We start from the raw sequence: 8765 nt of genomic DNA, 5'->3' as shown, positions 1-8765 counted from the left end.
GTATTTTGACTAAAAACAATGAACAAAACAGGCAAAACAAGGAAACACCATAAATAATGAAACTAGAATCTGAAAACTATCCACCTTACTGGTTGTAATAGAGGTAAAAGGAATTTTACAAATTGAGTTACCTGAGGTTTTAAGCCGTGCCAAGTGCAGGCTTATATGAGGAGGAACAGAAGCACCATGCACGGATGCATCTCTCGGGACTTGCACCTGGACTTGTCCCCTAAGCTTAAAGCCCCTCTTTGCCCGATGATGTACTGATGCATCGCAAGGGTGTTCAGTGGAGCTCGTGTGGCAGGAGGGGAAATAGTCGTCAAACGGCTTTACGGGTGAGGAGCTGAAACACAAGGGCCATCGTGTCTGCTAAAGTCAAGGAGAATTTGTACCAGCAGAAATAGGCTTTGGTTTCTTGTCAGGCAGGAAGCCGTTGGTGGAGTAGGAATTTAACAAGTTCGCAACTTAACAAGTCCCAGCCTAGTGTCTGGACTACCAGAATAGATTTTTTTCTCAAATACCCCCAAACGCTCAATGCTTTTGTCAAATTTCTGTCTCTCTGTACCCGGTGTCAGCCTCAGCTTAACAATGAAGGTAGTCCCAGAAAACTTCTCACAAGTGAGCAACCTATGCTCCCTGTTACGAAAGCAACCTCCTACTGTCTTGTATATTAATTCTGTGCTTGTGGGGCACTGTAGAGGTTAAATCTTCTCTGCCTGGCATGGTAATTTTCATTGCTTTCATTTTTTGGGAACTTTCTCCAAGTTTCTGAAAGGCTTAGCGCAAGCTATGAAGGCTCCACCTCTTTCTTGGCCCTGTAACCTGTGAGCAGTTCAGCTGAGGCTAGGGGATTTGTGTATAATGATTTGGAAAAGTTGCGAGTATAAATAGAAAGGAATTTGAGATGTTTTTCCCCTCTGTAATTCAACACTCAATAGCTTCCCCTTCCACCCTGCACGTAAGGTGCTGTACCAAAACCATGGAAAGAATTTGTGGAGCTTCAGATCGAGGAAGTTCATAAGCTAGCAGGCTTTTCTCTTGCTTGCTCTTTTTTTAAAATCTGATAATATCATCTCCCCCAGGGAAGAGCATGGCCAGAGGACCTTACAGATTTTCACCAGATCCTCTCACCAGGAGCATTTGCCCCAGGGCAGGGGTGGTCAGGGCAGCCCTCTGACCTCCTCTTACGCACAGCGTGGAAAGGGCAGGAGCCTGGAATAAATGCTCAACCTGGGCTTTTTCCTTTCTTTTTTCTCCTTTCTCTTCCCAGTAGCAGTTACTGCTGAGAGAACATGTTCAACCTGCTCTAAGATCCAACCTCAGCCTTCCATGTGTCCCGGGTGTACGAGGGCATGGCATCGGGTTGCAGCACATCTCGGCCCAAGCTCTGCGACGACATGCCCATCAGCCTGGGGTCAAGCCCTGGGACAGGCATCCCGAGCTGAGGTTGCCGTCACATCGGCAGCAGTGCTTGGAGCTGGGGAGCCCCTGACCCAGGCAGCTCGGTAGCGACAGGCTTGCTTTGAAGTGTCCCTCAGGTTCCTTTCTTCTCCATAGTCCTCTTTGTCTTAATTTCTCCTGTGCTTTAAACCCTGTGCACAAATACAATGTAAACCTTAAAAAGCCACACTTATTCTAACAGAAATGTCAGCTCTTGGCAGTAGTGGTGCAAACTCTCCGTAGGCCGTGTGATTTCATCACAGCGATGGCTCTCAGTTCTGCACTTCATTCCCAAAGCCTGATTTAAAACCCCTCGTGCAACTCTGCAGTTACAGCTGACTCGGGCACAGACGAAGGGCAATCATAGCATATATTCGTGTACGTTCATTGCCAGGTGTTTGATGTATGGTTTCATTTTTGAGTCTTGACTTCATTTTGCACTGTGATATTTGGGCGTGTAGATTTACACATCAGGCCCCGGCAATATTGTTTAAAGAACCCTCAATGCTTTCAGTAAAAACCTGAGTAAGTATTTGTTATATTTAGAGGCAGTCCTGCTTATTGTCTCTTCACACAAGTAAGCTTTTCACTGACCTAGATTTTGCTATACCATTTTCCATTTGCTGTCCCATGTTCCATTTGCATGGAAGCAAAGTCTTTTGTCTTGTAGTGTTCTCTTGCACTTGCTATTTCGTCCACCAGCCAAAATCACACTCTCTGGCCTGTGATGGTGTGAACAGCTTCGCTGGAAATGATCATATCATTGAGGAACCTGGCTTCAAACTAGAATTAAAAAGCTATTGTAGGTGAATCGTTAGGCTGAGAAGACCTGGAGGACCCGCCAGCAGCAGCAGAACATTCAAAGAGAAAAGGTTTATGCGTTTTTCAGCAGTAGGACTTTATAGAGTCAGAAACTGGCTTCCTTTCAGTTGAAGGGAGTAGTTCTCTCCCTGGATGTGTATTATAACTATCACTAAAGACATAAAACTACATCTTGGTTTTAATTCTGCTCTCAGTTTTAACATGTCATTAAAGATATACCTGTATTGACAGGAAGAGTTGTAATGCTTTTGGGGAGTTGTTATTATTGTATTACATGATGATGGTGTTTATTGCTGTAGTGCCTTAGGGCCGAATTTCTAAACATTGTGGATGGATTACATGGGTATTATGCTGCACATAAACATTTTCCTGTGCGTTCGTGTTGAAATCCTGTGAACTGGACAATGTAAACAAATTAACATTATCAGGGAAAACCTGTTTTTTAAGTCAACTTTCCCTGCAGACTATGCTTGGCCAAAGGACACTTGCCGTAGCTTTCACATCTCCTGTGTCTCTACCGTGTTCAAAAATGTTTTTACTAGCACATGTTAACCAAAACCTCTTCCTTTTTGGAAAAAAAAGCAGGCGTGTTTAAAAATGCATTTGATCCGACTAGCTAGCGTATTTTTAAACACGACTGTGTTATGTTTAACAGCATGTTAGCATATGTCAATTAACTTGTTTCCGCAGAGTGCTGACAGAAGTGCCCCCGCCGCCGGCGGCCCCGAGGGGCCCCAGAGCTCGGCCGAGTCAGCAGAAGGGAGCGTGTTCCCGCACCTCCAGCCCACCAAAATTCGGCACTGACTTTGCACGGGCAGTATTAGGATGCTGGACTTTGTGCTGAAGCGGTGGATGTGAAGGCATGCCTTCTTCTGCTGGCTGCGGTCTGGGGGTAACCACCCACGGTGGGGGGGACCCACCAGGGCTCATCTGTCAGCACCCTAAACGATGTCTCCTCTGAACACGCACGTGGGCTGAGAGGCTTTCACTGCACGCAACGCCCTTCCAGACAGAATAAATAGAGACTTTCTCACACTGTCATGAGATCGCACTCCTTCCCTGTGCCAGATATAGATGAGATGGAGAAAAGACACATGTGCTCATAGCCCCTAAATCTCCACCATGCCCAGCCCAGGTGGCGATGATGGCTGTGTGTGGCTGGGGTACTTTGTGTGCTGAGCCGTGTCCATGGCTATGCAGGCTGCTCGCCTCTCCTGCTCCAGTCCATGCTGGCCAGCGCAGAGGGAACATTTTAATCCATTGTAGGAAGCAGCAGTGAGCTTTTTGTCCGGGAGGCTGGCACAGGCTGCTGGATGAAGCCCTGGAAATGTGTGAACTAACCAATCTTTTCCTGGCAGGACCTTCTTCTGCATCCCAGCCATGAAATTATGTTTGATGAGAAGTAACCGGGGTGGGAAGTGCCCAACTCGAGTCTCAGCAGCAGCGTGCTGCAGGGCTGCATGCTGCTGTCCCATGAGGATGTTCGAGTGCCCATCCATGCATGGTGGCTGCAGAAACCTAGGTGGGTGTTCAGTGGGGGCTCATCTGTTACTGCACATGCAGAAGGTGTGGGAAAAGTAAATGCGTGGGCATGCAAAAGGCAGAAGAGGTAGCTCAGGGTCTGCATCCCCGTGCCCTGCCACTGCAGACTGCATGGTGTACCCGTGTCCCAGCCGGCCTCCATGCACAGGAGCAGCCACTGGGCAGACAGACCCACCTTTGCTCCTGTTCCTCATCTGGGGAATTGGGGGAATCTTCCTTTTTTGGTTCATGATTAGTAAATCTATGAATGATTTCCACGTGTTCTGGTACAGTGTTAACAGGATCAGTAGAAATACCTAGCATAGACAGCATCCAAAAATAGGTCCCTCGTCCTGCCAAAGTCTTGCACATGTCCTTAACTTTCCTGCCCTGGGAAGGAACTTCTGGCACTCTGCAGGGCAGGGGAGTTTTTCCATTCACTTCAGCGGGTGCGGGATTTCATTCTGCATTATAGACTGATGGATTTTAAAGGGACTGTCCATCGGACACAGTCAAGCTCTTTGCAGGGTTGCAATGCTTTATATTTTTAGCATTGACATGATGATCATGAGAGAAAAGCATATGTTTTTCCCCTGCTTGGAGGGCACGGTCAGACGTGCTGCTCTGCCTATAGCTACTCAGGGTCAAGTTGTTACTGGCCCTGGACCATTTCTTTCGGGTGCTGCATCTTCCTGCCATGCAGCTTGGCTGCCGTAATTGATGTTGTGAAGCTGACCCATGCCAGCCGAAACACGTTTTTGGAAGTGGGGTTTTATAAATAGACTGTGTGGACAAAGGGTGTCTGCTCTGGGGTGGTTACAGGGCTTGGGAGAGGAGCTCGGAGCAGGGGAGGGAACCCAACAGCTCCCGGTGAACCAGCACGGCCCTCTCTGCAAAACAGCGACTGCGGCACTGGCAGAGCCTGTGGCAATCCCTCGGCAAAGGGAAGGATGGAGAGGCCATGACCTGGGGTGTGGGCACTCGGCTATTTTCTCCCTGTGAGACTGCCTCCCAGACCTTTGCTCATGCAAACCCTGACAGATCCCGTCTAAATTAGTAGTTGGAAATGATGTGCTCCCTCCCTGGTTTGGGCTGGGGCTGAATTTCACCTACTGGGCTCAGAGAGTAGGTTTTGCTACTGAACGTAATTAAGAGCATCGGAACCTGGCACTGGGGGATCTAGCCCATCCCTGGTAGTCAGGGTGATTGACATTGGAGCCTTTGATTTCTCCAGAGGTGTCATAATATTTTAAACTTATCATTAATTACAAGTGTATTAATCTCTGAATAGTATTAACAGTATTTCAAAATATTATAATTTTATCCTATCTGACCCACTGGGGAAAAAAAAAAGTAGTTTTGGATGAACTGAACAACTTTATAGACAGTGTACTTTATAACCAGATGGATTTTCCCTAGTTAGTTCCATTTCTATCTAATATTGGCGAAAGATTAAAGATACTGAATCAATGGCTGTAAAAGCTCACATTAAAAATTTGCAGTAAATGAGAAGAGGAAAATTTCATTAGAGGCATAAATTGTAGCAACTGGAATGGGTGCAACTTATTTTTAGTATTCTACTGACAGTCACCCTTGAAAGTCTTTTTTTTTTTCCAAATGTTTTCTTTTCTCAGATGGAAAAAAAAAAGAAGAAAATGACCTCTAATATTTTGAAATATAGAACTAATTACAGTAGGGAGTGATCCTGATCCCACTGAAGTCAACTGCGGCATTCTTTATGACATTGCAGGATAGTGCCTCTATTAAGGAATAATAAGGAAATGAGATACTTTAAAGAGAGGGGTTTAAAATGAACTGGCTCTGTTGGCCTCTTTTGTAAAAATACCTTAGAGCCACTTTTATCAAGTCAGAAGGTTCATTGAAAAGAGAGAAATTAAAAGATGCCGCTCATGGAGCCTGGCAAAACATGAAGTTAGCAATAAATATCTCTCCAATCCAATTATAACATTCAAATCAAGGAGAAAAAAAATTATGAAATATAATGAAAGCTTTCTTTCTATTGAAAAAGTCTACTTGGAGGTGTCCAGACCTAAGGGAATTTCCAAGTCAGCATTATAGTGAGGAAAAAATGTAATGTAAATGAGAGTGAAATAATCAAATTTTTCTGGTGGAAATAAGTGCAGTTGTTTGATGTAATTTTGACACACAGCATAATTTCAGCATCAACACTGAAGTTTCAAGGATCAGTGTGTCTCCGTGAGATTTCTATACAGAAAAACCGTTCAACGGGAAAATCTAAATCAGACTTCAGTAGGCACATTGGGCCCCTCTACGACAGAAAGGCTTGTACTATATGAGTTGCAAATAGAAAAATAGAGATGACCCTTTTTCAGTAATTTCTAGGCACCCTTCCCACTTGAAAATCCAGCATGATTATGGCATATAAATCACATGAAATGCGAGGTGTGAATGTTTTCTTGCTCACAAAATCAGACTTTGTTTTATGCCTCTAACACCAGCTCAGCCATTTAAAGATGCACACCATTTTCGACAGTGAGTTACACCGGGCTCATGTCACCATGTTTATTGCAGATGTAATTTTTAATATCACGGGGATATATTCCAAACAATTAAAACAATTAAAGCAGGGCATGTCTTCAGCATTTTACTCAATCTTGTAGCCTGTATGAAATATATTGGTAATTTTGGGTTTATTTCCAAATGGAGACAGATTCACACACCCTCACAGCCAAACTCAGCACAAGAACCAACAATTAAATGAAGCCTGAGATCCAGTCCGAAGGAGGCATATACTCCATTTAATTTTTAAATAGCTTAATTAATAGTTTCAGTTCAAGCAAAGAAGTGAAAATGGGTCAAACTATGTAAACATTGGTTAGAAAAACACACTGTCCAGCCAAAGCATTGTAGAAGTGCTTTTAAGAAGAATGGCCTTTAAATTTAATTTAAACATGGTTTTCTAACGTAGGTAAAAGCCTAGTTCAGACAAGGCCCAAGCCACTTCTTATGCCACAAAGAATTACCGAGGTATGCTGAGAGTTTATTTAGTCTTTGCTTGTTCCGAGGCTGTGTTTCACTCTGCAGTCATCATTTTCTCCTTGCTGTCAGCATGTTGTTACCTCTCGGCAGCTCAGAATTCACCGAGAGCCTTGGTGTGTTTTGAAGCTGAATTTAATCGCCAATGGGACCTGTACGAATGCTACAAAACATTGTTCACAAATATTTACTGGAATTTTGAAATGAATTGGGGTAGACTCTGCTATTGCACTCATAGTGTTTGCTTTCTGCAAACATTCAGGTTCAAGTTCTTATTGACATGGCTGTGATGGATGGGATCCCTTACATAAGTCTCAAGGCCAGGAGGGTGCTTTTGCGCCAGAGCAATCGGGGAGTAGAAGCAATACCACGTGCCTTATCTGACCAGCAACCCTCAAATAATGGGAAGAAACACTTACTGATTTGTTGGTTGTTCCTGAATTCCCCAGGGGCAAAATGATAAAACTCAGAAAATTTCTGTCTCTGTTCCAGAGAATGTCTGTATACAGAGAAAGGGACTTTCTTTACTCAAAAAATATTTTTTGCAAAATTTTTCTTTGTTTCTTAAGTCTCTCACCCTTAAATGAAACAAGGGTGTAATAATTTGAAGGTGGTTGAGAATGTTGTTTTTAAGAATTCTTTTATTTATTATGCAGTAGCATTTACGTGACTCTCTATATATACATTTGTAGTCTGAAGTTTCTGCTTCAGTGAGGACAGTGAGTTCCTTGCAGATTTGCTGATTTACAGTTAACTTCCAGCATCTTAACTTTTTGATTAGAACAACTGAAGGGTTTCCATTTGTTTGGTTTTTTTTGTTTGCTCTAATCTGATTAAGTTAATAAAACGTGAAAGGTAGAAGAACGAAAAAAAGCTGTAGGTGATAAATATCAAGACTGGCTCAGGTTTGGCATTATGGTCCATTGCTTTAGGAAGCTGTCCCTGACATCCCCTTCATCAGCACCTCTTACTGGTATGATAAACTTTGGGAGTTTCAGACTAAATTTTGGCCAAGTTGTATCAAATGAAAATGTTCCCCAAATTCTCCTGTTGCACCTCGATGTGTGCAGAGCAAGTCATGCAGCATATGTTGGCAACATCTGAAGGTGTCACTGCTCTATGCCAGCCATTCCCTTGGAAGCGTGAAGTCAGGGTTTGGGGATGAAATTTGCTGTCGGTGGCTTTTTATGGAGTTCATGGTTGGGAACTGAGACTGATCGTTGTTTCAGCCTTCCTGATCTGAACACCTTTGCTTCCATTCCATTCCACAACATATTCTGTAGAGTGGAATGAAAACCAGCGGGTTCTTCTCACCACCTGCAGAACATCTGCAGAAGTATGGAAACTTATCAAAGATCTTCATAATGAAGAACATTTTTTACCGATAATGATCAAAATGCAAAACCATGACGGGAGACAACATCCTTTTCACAGGAAACAAACAAACAAACAAACATTTTGGGTTGAAGAACAGCCCAGGTGAGCTGGACTTCTCCAGCTTGTCCCTAAAGTTAAACATGTCAAAGGGTTCTCTGCTAGGCAAAGGAAAGATGTAGGAGAGGATTTTATAAATGGCAGTTGGGCAATTAATGTTAACCATCAATATCAGAATGGCTTAGATTGCATGATTAACTAGTAAGAGTTTTGAGCTGGCTGGTAATTTTAGATTAAATAGCCAGGCAGCCAGTGACTTGAATATTGATGAATATCCTGTGTTTTATTAATATGCATTCTCTATAAATTAGAGGCTTAGTACACAAAGAAGAAACCTAATGCTCTTGCTATTTTTCATTGCCACAGGTAGAGCTGAATAATTCATGGCAATTAATTTATTTCACTGATTTAGCCTTTTGGGGCGGGGGGGGAAGTTGAGCACTAGTAGTCTGCAGGTATTTTTTTTCATGTTTATTTATTATAAATAACTCGCCAAACACATTTGAAGACTAATTCTTAGTTGTGGAGAA

Source organism: Platalea leucorodia (genome assembly GCF_965183815.1).
Source record: "Platalea leucorodia genome assembly, chromosome: 8".
Lineage (NCBI taxonomy): Eukaryota > Metazoa > Chordata > Aves > Pelecaniformes > Threskiornithidae > Platalea > Platalea leucorodia.
The sequence above is the reverse complement of the archived record's forward strand: the minus strand, read 5'-3'. Positions refer to the sequence as shown.